The 18,990-nt window shown below is 49.4% G+C and overlaps 1 protein-coding gene and 1 long non-coding RNA gene across 2 annotated transcripts in view; both read right to left on the bottom strand.

The window, feature by feature from the left end:
- CD84 (CD84 molecule) overlaps nucleotides 1–18,990 on the bottom strand; it is a 57,528-nt gene that overhangs the window by 38,214 nt on the left and 324 nt on the right. The window lies entirely within an intron of this gene.
- Nucleotides 470–13,731, bottom strand: LOC120981769. Its single transcript, XR_005774743.1, has 3 exons — nucleotides 13,720–13,731; nucleotides 1,389–1,398; nucleotides 470–609 (listed from the first exon to the last, which is right to left on the bottom strand). It is a non-coding gene; the product is annotated as an uncharacterized LOC120981769 (long non-coding RNA).

The following is an 18,990-nucleotide window of genomic DNA, read 5'->3' as shown; positions in this document are numbered from 1 at the left end:
GTGGTGACTGCTCCCTGTGCGGATACATGTTTAGAGGCCGCCATTTTTTCTTTGGAGGTCTGGAACACTGTGTGCATCAATTTATCAACTGTAGAACGACACACGTAGTCTATGTATTAATTTGTGTATGTGGATCCTTTTATATAGGAAAAACCAAGAGATCCTTAATGCAGCGGGTACGAGAACATCGTAACTCAATTAAAACAGGCAAGGGACGTACTCGCCTAATTGAGCATGTACGGTGTCAACATGGGGGGAGACGCAAGTGTCTTGCGATTTGCGGGCCTAGAACATGTCCCCCCACCAATTCAGGGAGGTGATAGACACCGTACCTTGCTCCAGAAGGAGGCTCGGTATATTATTAAAACTGATGCCACAGGTTGTCTAGGCTTAAACGAACGCAATGATTTGGCAGCATTCATTGAATAGGACACTATGTAAATATGATTCTCTTATGAATACACCTTAGATCGGTGTTTCCCGGTCGGTGTGCCTCCGGCTGTTGCGGGACTGCATCTCCCAGCATGCCCGCACGGCCAAAGGCTGTCTGGACATGCTGGGGGTTGTGGTTTTGCGGCAGCTGGGGGCGCACTGGTTGGGAAATACTGCCTTAGATTATCTTTAGTCACTGTATATATATTTATACGTTTTAGTATTTATATATTATTGCATTAACTTTTGCATCCCTTTCATTTATATTTATGTACCCTTCCATGTGTATAGATACTATTCGCAGACTATGTGTCACTTTTTGTAACTATTGTCTCATTTGTGTCAATATTGTTTTTAAACTTGAAGGGACACTGACAGGCGAAATCAGCATATATAGTTAGATATATCACATTACAGGTCTTATAGAGTCTTTTAAAAGCATATAACTATCCCCCCTGTCCACCTTATAAAGAGCGAAATATAAAGTTTTATAACCTGCTTCTCCGTTCAGCAATCTGCCCAAGGGGCGGCGTTTCATGTGAAAATGCGCCCAGCCAGCCTTCCCAACTGCCGTTCTTTAGCCCCGCCCAGCTCATCATTATTCACTTCGCTGGGCGGGGCTAGACCTCTCCCCAGTCTCGATCCTGCGCCTGCGCAATTCAATCCTCCCGGCATCGTTCATGCCCAATCTTCTGCGCCTGCGCCCAGCCGTGCCGTCGGACGCACTATAATTAACCCCTTATATGATGTGAGTGAGCAGCGCTCTGAAGCGCTGCTCTGAACAGTGCATGGCTGGGCGGGGCTTAAGAACGGCAGTTGGGAAGGCAGGCTGGGCGCATTTTCTCATGAAACGCCGCCCCTTGGGCAGATTGCTGACCGCAGATGCAGGTTATAAAACTTTATATTTCGCTCTTTATAAGGTGGACAGGGGGGATAGTTATATGCTTTTAAAAGACTCTATAAGACCTGTAATGTGATATATCTAACTATATATGCAGATTTCGCCTGTCAGTGTCCCTTTAAACTTGCACTACGTATCGATGCACCTGTGTTTCAGTGTGTGCAGGTGGTGTAGCGTCAAGGGTGATTGAGTGATGGGTCAGCTGACCCTCCCCCATATGACGCTATAAACTAGCACACATTTGATTCCCAGAGTGGATCAAACAGCCGGAGGAAGCGGTCACACCGCGAAACGGCCGTCGCTGTGGATTGATACTCCATGTGAGTCTGCCCCCGTAACATACCCTACAATAAAGAAGCGTGAACACGAATGGTAAGTGCGGCTTATCTTTGCATCTTGTTCTCTACTTCATTTTGTTCAAGCCTTGCACCCCGATTTCTTGGATGGTCGGATTAGGCCAGGATTGTGTTCCTTAAATTCCCAGGTGGGAGGACGGTGCCCTCAGTACCTCTTGTTATGTGGAACTAAACACAGTGCGTTCCATGTGAAGTACCTGATCACTATGCTAACTATAAAAGCTGTGCATGGGTCCCTTCTTCCCAAACCTTTGAATGCTCCATAAGCCCATTCCGCATAGGAGAGGTTGGCTAGCCTAGGCCAGCCAATGGATGCACCCACCTGTTTGTATACCTCTGTATTAAAGGGACACTGAAGCAGGAAGTGCTCTATACTTTCCAGTATGTTGCCACACTCCTCCCGGGGACAACCCCTTTCATCAGAGTTCCTGTACTTCAAGTTGTCCCTTACATACAGCTTCCCGTGAAAGCAGCGCCAAGCCAAGTCCCAAAACTTCAAGGGGATCCTTGCCGAATTTAACAACTGTAACCCCTTGTCTAGATCCCGGCTTGGGCAATCCTTAAGGGCCAGGGGCTTCTGGAAGTGGGTCAACAAGACCCTCTCGTCAAGGGATCTCCTTGACTGGGTCTTGATTTCCCTCACTCCCAAACCCCACCGGCGGATCACCTTCAGAATCGCGCTGACTTAAGCCGGAAGATATCCGTGAGGTGTACGCAAATCCTTCACTTGCCCTCCTGTCTCCCACTCCTGCAAGAGACTACCCACGGAGGAGCCCTCTCTTTCCAGAGGTTTGCCAGGTTGATCTTAACAAAGGTGTTCACAAGGAACACCACAGGGTTGACCATACCCAACCCCCCTAATCTCCTCGTATGGTATATCACCTCTCTCTTGACTAGGTTCATCCTATTCCCCCATAACAGTTGGAAGAACAGATTGTAAACCCGAGTCCAGAGAGGTTCTGGCAAGACACATACACTGGCCAAATAGATAAGCAAAGGGAGAAGGTAAGTCTTGATCAGGTTCACCCTTTCCCTGAGGGTCAAAGACCAACCCTTCCACTGGTCAACCTTCTGAGCGGCGATCGTGAGCCTGCTGTCCCAATTTTGGGTGGGATAATCCCCATGGCCGAATTAAACGCCTAGGACTTTGGCTGACGACTGGGGCTCTGGGAGGGTGTCCGGGAGACCGAAAGATGGATCACCCCCTCCCAGCCAGAGACTCTCACACTTATCCTGGTTAATCACGGACCCGGAGACTTCCGAGTAGAGTTCTACCTCCGACATCACGTATTCCGCCTCCCCTCCCGAGGACACGAAAACAGTGACGTCATCGGCATACGCCACCACCCTCAGAGTGGCTTCTGGCTCCTCCAGACTCATCCTGACTCCCGCTAACGGTTCTCGATCAATCCTCCTAATAAAAGGATCAATCGCAAACATGTATAAGAGCGGGCTCAATGGACAACCCTGGCGGACTCCAGACCCAACCTCAAAAGGGCTGCCAGACCAACCGTTCACCAGCGGGAAACTCTCTGCCCCTGCATACAAGATCTTTAACCAATCGACAAACCCTCCCGGCAGGCCATATTTCAGAAGGACTGCCCAGAGGTTTTCGTGGTCAACCCGATCAAAAGCCTTTGCCTGATCTAAGGCCAGCATGTACCCTTTCCAGTTACCCGCCCTACTCCGTTCCACTGCCTCTCGGACACCGAGCACAGCACTAAACGTGCTTCGGCCTGGAACCGAGCAATGTTGGGTCTCCGAAAGGAGCCGGGGCGCAAACTGCACCAACCGATTAAACAGTATATTGGCCAGGATCTTTCTGTCCGTACTGAGAAGCTCTATGGGACGCCAATTCTCAGTACGGCTCGGATCTTCACCCTTTGATATAAGGATCAGAGCTGACCTCCTCATTGACTTCGGCAGAGCACCCGAGGAAAGGCACTCATTAGATACCTTAGTCAACAGGGGAACCAAGGAGTCCTTAAAGGTCTTATAAAACTCGGATGTTAGGCCATCCGGGCCTGGCGACTTCTTTAGGGCAAGCCCTTCGATCGCCAGGCTGACTTCCTCTTCTCTGATTTCTTCTATCAAAACATCAAGAGAGCGGTCTACTCTTGACTCGGGGATGGTTTCAGCCAGGAAAGCCGAAATCCTGTCCCGATTCAGATCCTTCTTCCTCAAGAGGCACGAGTAGAAGGACTTGACGATTTCCAAGATCCCTGATCTGGACCTATCCTGAGATCCCGTACCATCGACCAGTCCCGTCACCAACTGACTTTTCACTGATATCTTACAGTTTCTGTAAGGGTCGGGCGAGCAGTACCTCCCGAAATCCCTCTCAAAAACCAAAGATGTGTGCCTATCGTACTGGCACCTCTTAAGCAAAGATTTCACCCTGGAGATATCCTCTCGGCTACGTCCAGTCGAGACCAGTTGTTCGAGTTTCCTCCTCAGACCCTGATACAAGCGGTACTTGTCCAGGGACCTGAGGCTCGAGAGCTGGCGGAAGAATTTTGCCACCCGATCTTTGAATATCTCCCACCACTCAGACTTAGTGTCACAAAGATCCAGCAACTCTACCTGACTCTGAAGGAAGTCCTCAAAGGATTGTCTCACCTCTGCTTCCTCCAGGAGGGCCGAATTTAGCTTCCAATAGCCTCTTCCCATTTGGGGGGATTCTGCAACATTCAAAGAGAATATAATCATAAAGTGATCGGAGAATTCCACCTCTACCACCTCTAAAGGTGAAAAAGTAGTCTCCTCCTTTAAAAATAAAACCTGTCTATTCTAGACCTAATCTGACTACCTCTATAATAAGTGAAACCACCGTGGCCTGGGGTGTGCCTAATGTGGACATCCACCAGGCGAGCCTCGCTAGCTATGCTATTCAGGGATACACTATCATAAGCCAGCCGGTCTCTGGCGCCTCCCCGATCTTGGGACCTTGTGACTGTATTAAAGTCACCTCCAAAGACCACCTGCCGACTCGTAAAAAGGAAAGGTTTGATCCTCATAAAGAGACGCTTCCGATCTGGCAGCCTGGTCTCTTGCAAAAATAAAATGTCAGCTTCAACCCGGCTGAGAAAATCAAAGGCTACAAACCTAGCCGCATCTGATTTAATACTGGCGACATTAATGGTCGCCAGCGTCAACGGAGAGAGTGCCGCCATATAGAGTGATTAAGTTAGACGGCCTTCTTCCTTCCCTTCCCCTTCTTCTTCTACTTCTTACCCCTCTTGGGGCTACACCCTAAGGTGGCACGATTTCTTTTGAGAGAGACAGTGGTGTCCATCTCGTTAGTCACCACCGCCTCCCCCTTCGCACCACCCTTGTCATTCCCATTCCCAGTGTCTGGACCCGCCGCACCTCCCGAGGACCTTGCATCCTCACCGGAGGGAGGCGCGGGCCCTTCCAGAGGCTCCTTCTCTTGCCCCTCCAGCTCCCCACCTTCAACCTCCTCCCCGGAAGAAGAGGAGGCGGAGACCTCATCCAAGGTGAGGTACCGTTTGGAAAGATCAGGGGAAGAGAGTCAGGATTAGAGAGGTCCAGGGGGGAGCTTTGCCTTCCACAGGCACTCTAGTCGGGCTAGATCTTTTTTTGGTCAGACGTTTCCTTCTTGTTCTTTTAGACTCTGTCTCACTCCCCTCTGTTGCACTCTCGTAGCAAGAGGACTGAGTCACCTCGGAACGGTCTAGTCTGAGTTCCTCATCCACCTCGATATCCCCCAGGGTCTCAGCTCTAGGAGAGGCATTCTCTTGGGAGGGCAGAGGCATCACCCCAGGACAGGGTTCCACCTGCCCCCTCTCCCTCCGTCTCTGCTGGGACGGGCCGTCTTTTCTCTTCATCGACCCCACTGCCCTGTCGCCTTCGCCAGCACTCGCCTCAGCAGTGGGGGCCTCCCGGCTCGCCTCCGCGCGTGAACGGGTGCCCTAGCTCACCACACAGGTTGCATCTAATCTGCCCACAAGATACAGCTAGATAGCCTTCACTCCAACACAACGCGCACCTCTGCACTTGACAGCTGGCGCTGAAGTGCGAAGGGCTGCCTCACTTGTAACACAGCTTAGGCTGCCCCCTGTAGAACCCCATGATCCTATCCCGACCAAGGAAAGCAGATGATGGTATGTGGGAAACCGACCCCCCTGAATGTTTCAACTTAATCTGAAACGTCCAGGCACCCAACCAGATGCCAAACTCATCCAGGTTCTTGCTAGGAAGACCCTGGATGTCCCCGTACCTACTCAACCAGGTCAAGATGTCAACACAAGAAAGTGACTCGTTACGGGTCAGAACGGTCACTTTCTTGACCTCATTCTGGCGGGTTATCGCTTGCACAAAAAACCCCTGCCAGTCCGGCTGGTCTTTTGCCAGTTCATACCCAGACCAGAAAAGTTCAAGACCCTCTGGCCGGGCAAAACTGACATCAAACTCCCGGGTGCCATACGGATGTATCAGGGCAAAGATGTCACATGCCCTGATGCCCATCTGAAAGAGAAGCTCTGCCACCCTCTTCCTGGTAGGGCACGCTTCATTGCCTCTCAATTTCAGACAGACAACATTCCGCCTGGTTGACCCGGGGCCGGTTGTGGGTGAGGACCAGGTGGTCTCGCCCCCACCTTGCTCTCGGAAGGCACGCAGGCCATGCCTGTCTATCCAGAAGGATAGATACACCTGCTGCCCCCCTACTGTAATGGAATTCTCCCCTCTCCTAAGAGCCTCTAGAAGTTGCTGCTGCAAGTTACCGTCACCAGACATTGGTAATGGGGAGGACAATAGGGACCGCCCCTCCCCCCCTGCTCCGGCGACCACACCAGCATAACTTCTGCCAGGCGTAACCGATGCAGGAGGGGCAGCCGGACCGGGCCCACCCCCACCCCCCCCAGACCTATCTACAGCAGGTGCCACTCCAGACCCCTCTGAAGGGGCTACATGAGCCGCACCGGCCACTTGTACAGTGGGCGGCCGACCTCCAACATTTACCCCTCCATCAGGGCCCGGGGCAACACCACTAACAAAAACTGTATTTACACTACTAGAAGTGACCACTTCTTCAGTGGCCTTTACCACACTGTCCCCTCCCCCCACACACACTGCTGGGCCAGAGGGGACAGAGGTCACGCTATTCGTTTTGTCCAGCATCTCCTTGCTGGACACATTTTTAACAGTCTTTCCTGATTTTTCGGGCCGGCGGGCTGTAGAACCACTGGTACCAGCCACGCCGGCCTTATTTACTTGATGAACAGTGCAGGAGGAAGGGGCGGTGCGCACCACACTCGCATCAAGACCGCCCCCTCCCTCTCTGCCTACAGACACACTGCTTTGAGCTCCTTTCTGAATATCCGAAGCCCCACCCCCTCCTCCCCGACCACTCCCACTGTGCCTCCACTCCCCGCCGCCACAACAATACCAGCGGAAGGGACTGAAGAGAGCATCGGCACAGCGGAGCAGACCGGGGCAGAGGAGACTGGAACCCCGGCAAGGACTTGGGCATACAAATTCGGAGGGGCGGAGGCAGCCACCTCGCATCCTCCCCCTGCAACTCCGGATCGGGACACCGCTGTACCCGCGGCCCCACCCCCTCCACCCACAGCCACCCCCCCCCCCCCCCCCCATGCCAAAACCGGCAGGGGGGACTGCAGGGCGCACGGGAGCGGCGAAGCAGACCGGGGCAGAGGAGGCAGACCCCAGGACAGGGATCCCGGCAACGACCTCTGCAAGGGGGGCAGTGGTAGCCACACCGTCCCGCCGCACCTCCACCCGGCACTTGTCCAGTGCCCCAGCAGAGGCGGGCGGAGCCATCCGACCACCAATTATGTCCCCCTCGCCGCCCGCCCTGGGAGCCTTCCTATCTGGCCCCTCTTGCTTCTCCTCACCGCCCCTGTTACCGCAAACAGGGACGGCGTCCTGCGCCATCTTTGCCACGTCTTTCTCACCACTCCTACGTACCGGTCCCACAGCAGAGACCGGGCCAGGGAGGATGGTGGGGTTCGTGCCCTGAGCTGGCTTTTTAGCTGGCCCAGTGCACGCAGGGTGGGTCACATAGACATACCTCACCTCTGGCTTTACTGTCTTTGTCTTTCTTCTCTTTCCTATCGGCTCATCTTCAGGTAATTCATTACCAAAGCAAATGGGGGACTCCAGGTGGCGTATTTCGGCCATAAGCTGCCCCCCAACTCCGCTGCTCTCACTATACTCTATTTCCTCGTCAGAACTAGTGGGGGGCAGGCATACCTGCTCTGCGGTGATACCTGTGGCGATACCAGTTTCCGCAGGTTGCCCCCCCCCCCCATGTCATCCTCTTGCTGTACACGGCTTCCAGCCATTTCATTGAACCTTTCGTCGTTCTTTAGCTTTTCTTTAAAGGGACCACTGTTTTCCAGAATGGCCGCCCTTCTTTCTTGCAGCTCTTTAATAATTTCTTTTAAGCCTTTTATTTTATTTGATATTTCTGGCCTGTTTTTTCTTGCCGCTTTATCAACCTTCCCCCTCTCAAGCTTTAAGTTCTCCCTGCTTCTTGAGGGTCCTATTCGCTTCCTCATACTCCCGGAGGTAGGCCGTGATTCGGGAGCTGTAAACGGCGATTAGTTCCTGGGACGTCATGCTGCCCCAGTCAGCCTCAACCGAGCCCGGCCCACCCCCAGGAGCACTCTGCGTACCTCTTGGAGGGCTACTGTCCGCCCTCCTGGAACTGCCGGCGATGGACATGTCTTCACCTCCGGGGGCTGCAGGGGCTGCTGCACCACGACTCCTGCTGGATCTTCTGACCCCCGGGGCGGAAGATGGAACTGAGGCCGGTAGCTCACCTCCCCTATCTCCCACCGGCCTACCCCGGGAAGTAGGATCCTGGGTCTTCAGTCACTTTATTGCCCAGGACCCCACCACCTCCCTGGGGAGAGAGGCAGGGCCTGGGCTGGGAAAGGTGGAAAAATCCCTGGAAGTCTGTCAGCAATCAGCAGGAGCTCCTCCACACACAACCACACCCGTCGAATGGCTCCAGCACACTGAGGATTACACCCAGTATACAGGACATGAGAAGTACTACTGTGCAGTGTGTATATATATATATATATATATATATATATATATATATACTGAGGATTACACCCAGTATATAGGACAGAAGAAGTGGTACTGTGCGGTGTATACACTGCGTGCAGAATTATTAGGCAAATGAGTATTTTGACCACATCAGCCTCTTTATGCATGTTGTCTTACTCCAAGCTGTATAGGCACGAAAGCCTACTACCAATTAAGCATATTAGGTGATGTGCATCTCTGTAATGAGAAAGGGTGTGGTCTAATGACATCAACACCCTATATTAGGTGTGCATAATTATTAGGAAACTTCCTTTCCTTTGGCAAAATGGGTCAAAAGAAGCACTTGACAGGCTCAGAAAAGTCAAAAATAGTGAGATATCTTGCAGAGGGATGCAGCACTCTTAAAATTGCAAAGCTTCTGAAGCGTGATCATCGAACAATCAAGCGTTTCATTCAAAATAGTCAACAGGGTCGCAAGAAGCGTGTGGAAAAACCAAGGCGCAAAATAATTGCCCATGAACTGAGAAAAGTCAAGCGTGCAGCTGCCAAGATGCCACTTGCCACCAGTTTGGCCATATTTCAGAGCTGCAACATCACTGGAGTGCCCAAAAGCACAAGGTGTGCAATACTCAGAGACATGGCCAAGGTAAGAAAGGCTGAAAGACGACCACTACTGAACAAGACACACAAGCTGAAACGTCAAGACTGGGCCAAGAAATATCTCAAGACTGATTTTTCTAAGGTTTTATGGACTGATGAAATGAGAGTGAGTCTTGATGGGCCAGATGGATGGGCCCGTGGCTGGATTGGTAAAGGGCAGAGAGCTCCAGTCCGACTCAGACGCCAGCAAGGTGGAGGTGGAGTACTGGTTTGGGCTGGTATCATCAAAGATGAGCTTGTGGGGCCTTTTCGGGTTGAGGATGGAGTCAAGCTCAACTCCCAGTCCTACTGCCAGTTTCTGGAAGACACCTTCTTCAAGCAGTGGTACAGGAAGAAGTCTGCATCCTTCAAGAAAAACATGATTTTCATGCAGGACAATGCTCCATCACACGCGTCCAAGTACTCCACAGCGTGGCTGGCAAGAAAGGGTATAAAAGAAGAAAATCTAATGACATGGCCTCCTTGTTCACCTGATCTGAACCCCATTGAGAACCTGTGGTCCATCATCAAATGTGAGATTTACAAGGAGGGAAAACAGTACACCTCTCTGAACAGTGTCTGGGAGGCTGTGGTTGCTGCTGCACGCAATGTTGATGGTGAACAGATCAAAACACTGACAGAATTCATGGATGGCAGGCTTTTGAGTGTCCTTGCAAAGAAAGGTGGCTATATTGGTCACTGATTTGTTTTTGAATGTCAGAAATGTATATTTGTGAATGTTGAGATGTTATATTGGTTTCACTGGTAAAAATAAATAATTGAAATGGGTATATATTTGTTTTTTGTTAAGTTGCATAATAATTATGCACAGTAATAGTCACCTGCACACACAGATATCCCCCTAAAATAGCTAAAACTAAAAACAAACTAAAAACTACTTCCAAAAATATTCAGCTTTGATATTAATGAGTTTTTTGGGTTCATTGAGAACATGGTTGTTGTTCAATAATAAAATTAATCCTCAAAAATACAACTTGCCTAATAATTCTGCACTCCCTGTATATATACAGAATAAGAGCAGATACAGAGGATTACACCCAATATACAGGACAGGAGAAGTGGTACTGTGCAGTGTATATATATATATATACAGAATAATAGCAGATACAGAGGATTACACCCAGTATACAGGACAGGAGAAGTGGTACTGTGCAGTGTATATATATACAGAATAAGAGCAGATACAGAGGATTACACCCAGTATACAGGACAGGAAAAGTGGTACTATGCAGTGTCCATATATACAGAATAAGAGCAGATACTGAAGATTACATCCAGTATACAGGACAGGAGAAGTGGTACTGTGCAGTGTATATATATACAGAATAAGAGCAGATACTGAGGATTACACCCAGTATACAGGAGAAGTGGTACTGTGCAGTGTATATATATACAGAATAAGAGCAGATACAGAGGATTACACCCAGTATACAGGACAGGAGAAGTGGTACTGTGCAGTGTATATATATACAGAATAAGAGCAGATACAGAGGATTACACCCAGTATACAGGACAGGAAAAGTGGTACTGTGCAGTGTATATATATACAGAATAAGAGCAGATACTGAAGATTACATCCAGTATACAGGACAGGAGAAGTGGCACTGTGCAGTGTATATATATATACAGAATAAGAGCAGATACTGAGGATTACACCCAGTATACAGGACAGGAGAAGTGGTACTGTGCAGTGTATATATATACAGAATAAGAGCAGATACTGAGGATTACACCCAGTATACAGGACAGGAGAAGTGGTACTGTGCAGTGTATATATATACAGAATAAGAGCAGATACTGAGGATTACACCCAGTATACAGGACAGGAGAAGTGGTACTGTGCAGTGTATATATATACAGAATAAGAGCAGATACTGAAGATTACATCCAGTATACAGGACAGGAGAAGTGGCACTGTGCAGTGTATATATATATACAGAATAAGAGCAGATACTGAGGATTACACCCAGTATACAGGACAGGAGAAGTGGTACTGTGCAGTGTATATATATACAGAATAAGAGCAGATACTGAGGATTACACCCAGTATACAGGACAGGAGAAGTGGTACTGTGCAGTGTATATATATACAGAATAAGAGCAGATACTGAGGATTACACCCAGTATACAGGACAGGAGAAGTGGTACTGTGCAGTGTATATATATACAGAATAAGAGCAGATACTGAGGATTACACCCAGTATACAGGACAGGAGAAGTGGTACTGTGCAGTGTATATATATACAGAATAAGAGCAGATACAGAGGATTACACCCAGTATACAGGACAGGAAAAGTGGTACTATGCAGTGTCCATATATACAGAATAAGAGCAGATACTGAAGATTACATCCAGTATACAGGACAGGAGAAGTGGCACTGTGCAGTGTATATATATATACAGAATAAGAGCAGATACTGAGGATTACACCCAGTATACAGGACAGGAGAAGTGGTACTGTGCAGTGTATATATATATACAGAATAAGAGCAGATACTGAGGATTACACCCAGTATACAGGACAGGAGAAGTGGCACTGTGCAGTGTATATATATATATACAGAATAAGAGCAGATACTGAGGATTACACCCAGTACACAGGACAGGAGAAGTGGCACTGTGCAGTGTATATATATATACAGTATAAGAGCAGATACTGAGGATTACACCCAGTATACAGGACAGGAGAAGTGGTACTGTGCAGTGTGTATATATACAGAATAATGGCAGATACAGAGGATTACACCCAGTATACAGGACAGGAGAAGTGGTACTGTGCAGTGTCCATATACACAGAATAATGGCAGATACTGAGGATTACACCCAGTATACAGGACAGGAGAAGTGGTACTGTGCAGTGTCCATATACACAGAATAAGAGCAGATACAGAGGATTACACCTAGTATACAGGACAGGAGAAGTGGTACTGTGCAGTGTCCATATACACAGAATAAGAGCAGATACAGAGGATTACACCCAGTATACAGGACAGGAGAAGTGGTACTGTGAAGTGTATATATATATATATATATTTGTGGTCAGGGCGACGGCCCCTGGACGTAGGAACTAGAGCTAACCTCAGGCTGGGAAATGCCGGGAGCCCGTAGCGAGGATAGGCCTAAAAGGGGGCCTATCCTTAAGGAAGAGCTAAGAAAAGGGGAAGGGAGGGAGGGGTACCTGGCCGCACGTCCCGTCCCCTGACCTGCGTGGGGGTTAATATAGCCAAGGGGCGTGGCCTCTGCCCCTCCCACAAATACAGGCTGCACGGCAGCCTTAACTACTTGTGGTCAGGGCGACGGCCCCTGGACGTAGGAACTAGAGCTAACCTCAGGCTGGGAAATGCCGGGAGCCCGTAGCGAGGATAGGCCTAAAAGGGGCCAAAAAGGAGACCCAACCATACCATCAAACACTCATGCACCGCACAGGGCAATTGAACAGAAAGCATCACGGATCTCGGATCGTAGGATTTGGACCATATCTGGAGAACACGACTACCTCCAACGTCCCATGCACCTGATAACCTGAGGAGGCATCTGGTGCTTAGACACCGCCCCAAAATGAAAGGAGTGGAGCAGACCCTGTTTAGAGTAAATATACACCTACCGTTACGACACCCGTTTTGAACGAAAAGACCCTTCACGATGGAGGTGCGGGATATACCGTCTTATATCACAGTGACTTCCATCTACCTTACCTCCTTGTCATGTGTACCGCCACACCGTTCTTGGAGCTGGTTAAATGCTGATGCAATTGACAGAGTGTCCGGAACCAGGAACGATTTACTCCTATGTTGACTAACAGATGACCATATACGAGAAGGTCTGAATCCTGAGAGCTGCAGACTGAAACAAACAATGGTGAAACGGTTGGAAGTGCCTAGATCAGGCATCCCAAACCGCGGCCCCTCAGCTGCCGCAACCACAACCCCCACAACGCCCTGCCACAGGCAGATACCTGCAGGCTGTCCGGGCACCGCGGGAGCCACAACCCCGCAACAGCCAGAGGGCCGCAGCCCACGACCCCCGGCCCAGATGAACCCCAACCATCCACCAAGGGCCCCGATTGGGCACCAACTGTTCCTGGTGGCAATACTTACCTCTACTTATTCCCCAGGCCACCCTTCCTAATAAGGGCCAAAAAGTCAGAACGTGGTGCCTGTTGTCCTACCGAAGTAGCAAACCCAGTGAAGTGTAAACCCGCCAGGCCTGGGGAACCATCCACAGACATATATGGCTATTACGATTAATGAGCTAATGTGCCTGTACTAAGGACAGGACGTACCCCAATACCTGCAGTTGTGACAGGAAATGCTTAAGGTCGTGATAAACTATGTATGCTGTGCCTGTAGTCGTGATAGGACTTGTCGTGTCAGGCGACACGACAGACTTCGTAAACTTGTGCCTTATTACTGTACCTCCTACTGGAAGATGGACCGACACCCAGGACTTAGGCCGGACACCAACACCCTCAGCCCGAGTTTGTAGATGAAGTAAGCATGCCTGGGAGAAGATGATGTCCGCAAAGGCAGGCTTGGAATGACTGTTTACAAAGAAAACAATGAAACCCAACAACCTAGAAAATAAAAGAGTCAGAGAAAACAATAACGAGAGTGGGACTCTAATGGCAAAAAGCCACACGTGCGAGCCACCCCAAGAAAATTGTATTGCGAGCCACAGATGACCGAGCCATGCGAGCGGGACTGAGGACAGAAAAGACATGGAACTTACTTGTTATGGGACCACGCAGCCGGCCTCGACTGGCGTTGTGTGTGCAATTTATTTTAATTTCATTTTTTTTTTTTTTTTTTTTTTGTTTCTCTTTTTAGAAGCCATACTTGAGAGACTCAAGTGGCGGAGCCATGCGTGAGACTCTAATGGCAAAACACATGTGTAACCCTAAAAGGGTGAAGTCAAGCGTGAGAGACTAATAGCGGAGTCATATGTGTAAAAACTAACACGGAGAAGCCATGCGTGGGACACTAATGGCGGAGACATATGTGTAACACTAAAACGAAGCCACGCGTGGGAGACTAACGGCGGAGTCATATGTGTAAGACTAAATGGAGAAGCCATGCGTGAAAGACTCTAATGGCAGAGACATGTGCAACCCTAAACGGAGAAGCCATGCGTGAGAGACTAATGGCGGAGACATATGTGTAAAACTAAAACAAAGAAGCCATGCGTGGAAAACTAATGGCGGAGTCATACGTGTAAGACTAAATGGAGAAGCCATGCGTGAGAGACTCTAATGGCAGAGACATGTGTAACCCTAAAAGGGAGAAGCCCTGCGTGAGACTAATGGTGAATTCATATGTGTAACACCAACCGGGAAGAAGCCGTGCGTGAGAGACTAATGGCAGAGTCATATGTGCCACACTAGAATGGAGAAGCCATGCATGAGAGACTAATGGCAGAGTCATACGTGAAGACTAAAACGGAGAAGGCATGCGTGAGACTCCAATGGCGGAGTCCTATGTGACACTGAAGGGGGTAACCATACGTGAGAGACTCAAATGGCAAAGCCATGCGTGAGAGACTCTAATGGCGGAGTCATGTGGAACACTCAAAAGGAAAAGCCACACGTGAGGGACTCTAATGGCGGAGGCATATGTACCCTTAAAGGGAGAAGCCATACGTGAGAGACTCTAATGGCGGAGTCATATGTGACACTAACAAGGGAGAAGCCATGCGTGAGAGACTCTAATGGCACAGCCATACGTGAGAGACTCTAATGGCGGAGTTATATGTAACACTAACAAGGGGGGAAGCCATACGTGAGAGGCTCTAATGGCAAAGCCATGCGTGAGAGACTCTAATGGCGGAGTCATATGTAACACTAAAGGGAGAAGCCATACGTGAGATTCAAATGGCGGAGTCATGCGTGACACTAAAAGGGGGAAGCCATGCGTGAGAGACTCTAATGGCAAAGCCATGCGTGAGAGACTCTAATGGCGGAGTTATATGTAACACTAAAAAGGGGGAAGCCATACGTGAGAGACTCTAATGGCAAAGCCATGCGTGAGAGACTCTAATGGCGGAGTCATATGCAACACTAAAGGGAGAAGCCATACGTGAGATTCAAATGGCGGAGTCATGCGTGACACTAAAAGGGGGAAGCCATGCGTGAGAGACTCAAATGGCTAAGCCATGCGTGAGAGACCCTAATGTCGGAGTCATATGGCGGCTTAATTCCCTCTTAATTAATTAACAACCACTATGACGCACCAGTATGACTTGGGGACTCGCATAACCATGACCCTCTCCGACAATGACCTAGGACGCTAACCAGCCTACAACCATATTGCCCCCCACCGAACAACACGAAGAACGAACACCGGGCCCCCGAAGCCCTGAGGCCCCCGAAGCCAAGGGATCGACCCGGAAGACCTTACCGTTGATGATAAGTAATTAAACGTGAGCCCGACCTAAAGGCAAATGCATAGACATTAGTGATCCGAACCACTTGCATGAATGAAACATTAACCAACCGTGAAATTGAAACAGATGGGAGAAAAACCAGAACCAGAGGCATTTGCAGTTAGCTAAGAAAAGCCCCTAGTCGTGACAAACACCTGAACACCTGTGAAACATAGTAGGAACTTACTCCTATCGGCCCACTGTCCGCTAGGGAGCTATTTGGTTAACTGGGGCGGGAGATCCAACTGCGTGAATGCGAACCAGAAGTAAAGGAGATCAGTCTGCGTAACCCACCACCGAGGAAAGAAACTCCAGCCTGAAGAAGCAGCTATGTTTAACGGAAGAGCAGAATTAGAGCGGTGCGCTGATAGCCCTAGCAAGAATACAGAGTAACCATGATGTAGAAAAGAAAGAAATGCAGCTTAATGTGGAAGCAGAGTAGAACACATGATGCAAGAACAAGTGGGTAAATGCAGCTCTGGGTGTGAGAGGTGCCTAAAACATGGTATGGGCACAGCTCTGAGTATGAGCATGAGGAGCATGGTCAACGCAGCTGTATGAATGCAAGCTGAAAGGGAACAGAGTATTAATGTAATGCAACCGCTGCTCTAGAAGTGAATGGCGTATAGGACAAAAATGTAAAAGCAGACACACGGCTGTAGCTTGAAGGTAACAATCCTAACCATGACCATGGAGCCCAACTCCCTTCGCCCAGAGCGCTACAAGTCACGGACCGTGGAACCAAGTCTGATCCTACCGTGAATGTAAGCACATGAACCGAGTGAGAACTGTGCCACCATGAATTCATGTCTAGGTTCCCCGACGTGTGTCATTACTCCGACCCGCCAATTCAACTGAATGTGGTGTTTAGGAAGTATACTGAATATTAACTGTGTCTTGACTGCACAACATTACCCTATGGGAACTAATGGCAGATCTATGTGGTATGTAGGTAGACAGTGGCATACATTTGAGCGAATATGCACGTGAATAAGCTAAAATCCCCGACACGATATCATGCCCCATTAGATTTGAAAAAGGTTGTGTTCAGTAATGTAGAGCACCTATAACAATAATACACATCTGTGGAACACTGGGAACCGGGTAGATGGGTGACAGCTCCCATGAAACCAGCCCCGAGCCTAGGAATGTGCCCGTGCTGGTGTACCTGCGCCTCTGTACGTGCGACTGCAGACCCCCCGGCCGGCGGCGGGGTTACCAATACCGTGCGAGCCCCAGGACTGCCAAGTAGGCATGCAAACGTCACATATTTGGCCACAATAGAAGCGAGACTGGAACAGTGAGTGGGGAACAACAGAATGTTCCCCAATGATGATCAGCAACGTGCCTGATGGAAACAGTGGAAACATAAACAAAGGTAAGTTTTTTTTTTTTTTTTTTTTTTTTTTTTTTAACATACGGAAGCGATTTATCTATGTCACTGTCTGGTACACGACCATGGACTATAGGTCGTATTTAAAACAATACATATTGGACTTGGGGATAGGTGTGACCTCACTGTAGGAGTAATGTATTAATTCCCCTAAACTGCCGTGTAAGGATCCCATGATTGTACTACCCGCGCCCAATAATATTCTGATAGAGCATACCTGTATCTTTTTAGCCTATACCATCCCAAATAAATGTGGTATCATAGGATGTACATGTGGCTTGAGGGATGCTTGCATGAATGACACCTGGTTTGATATGCTAAGAATCGAATCGTGGGCGGCTGTCCTCGACGCCGGATATATGTACAACTATACTTGTGGTCCGGGCGATGAGATAGATGTTAATCGATAAATAGATAATAGATAAACAAATCCAGTTGCGGCTAATATGTTGCGTGGCTGCCATCAGGAGGATGCTGGGAGATGTCACATCCAGTGAGTCCGGTGTCTCCAGCCCTTTTGGAACCGCGTATCAAAATGAAATAGTAACACATGATCTGAATTATGACCAGGCGTAAGTCATGGACAGCGCGAGAACTGATGCTGCCTGAGTCACCCCGGCTAATCGTGTCAGCCAAGGTCACATTACATGATGGGGGGAGTAGTACTGTGCGTTCCTGTGATACTGTATCACACAGGATGGGCTTTGATACACTGACTCAGTGGGCAGTAACACACATAACAGACTTAAATAGTGGTCAATATATTTGCAGCTGTGCCTGTATTGTACACGCTCTGCACAGGGGAGTAGAAGTGACCTTGACAATGAATCCAAGAGGGAAAAGAGCAGAGACGTCATTAATTATCTGCTATAACTACAGGTCACCCCAAATACTGAGAAGAGGACCGTCCTCAGGAGAGACGTATATAAATGTATGCAAGGACAGTACCGGACAAGCAATGCACGCACAGAGTGACTGCACCAGCAGAACAGCGAGTGCAGCTCCGGAGCCCAACACAGGACGCAACCCAGGGAAACAACATATGTGGGCGGGGTTCTCAACACGGAGCGAGCTTACCAGGGGCGAAGCCGCAGCGTGCCTAGCAACCGGCACACGCGGCTGCTCCCGGAACGCCCACCCGCATAACAAGCCTGCGCCGCCCGGCCAGCCGGCCACGGCATCCCCGCAACGTGCCTGCCCGCGGTCAAATCATGGCCAGCCGAGCGCTGCCCCCCCCCCGGGATGCGGACCCGACCCGCCGTGCAGTAACCACGCTGCCGCACCGGCATTGGATACCCCCTGCTTACCTGACCGAAGCACGAGCCGAGCCGACGCCGACCAATACTCACCCCAACCGAGACGAAAAAGAGCGGGACGTGCAGGAACCAGACGTGAACCGGAAGTACCAGGTACCTGGCCGCACGTCCCGTCCCCTGACCTGCGTGGGGGTTAATATAGCCAAGGGGCGTGGCCTCTGCCCCTCCCACAAATACAGGCTGCACGGCAGCCTTAACTACATATATACATATATATATATATATATATATATATATATATATACATATATACAGAATAAGAGCAGATACTGAGGATTACACCCGGTATACAGGAGAAGTAGTACTGTGCAGTGTGTATATATATACAGAATAAGAGCAGACACTGAGGATTACACCCAGTATACAGGACAGGAGAAGTGGTACTGTGCAGTGTGTATATATACAGAATAAGAGCAGATACAGAGAATTACACCCAGTATACAGGACAGGAGAAGTGGTACTGTGCAGTGTCCA

Source organism: Bufo bufo, chromosome 11 (genome assembly GCF_905171765.1).
Source record: "Bufo bufo chromosome 11, aBufBuf1.1, whole genome shotgun sequence".
Taxonomy (NCBI): Eukaryota; Metazoa; Chordata; class Amphibia; order Anura; family Bufonidae; genus Bufo; species Bufo bufo.
The sequence above is the reverse complement of the archived record's forward strand: the minus strand, read 5'-3'. Positions and strand labels throughout refer to the sequence as shown.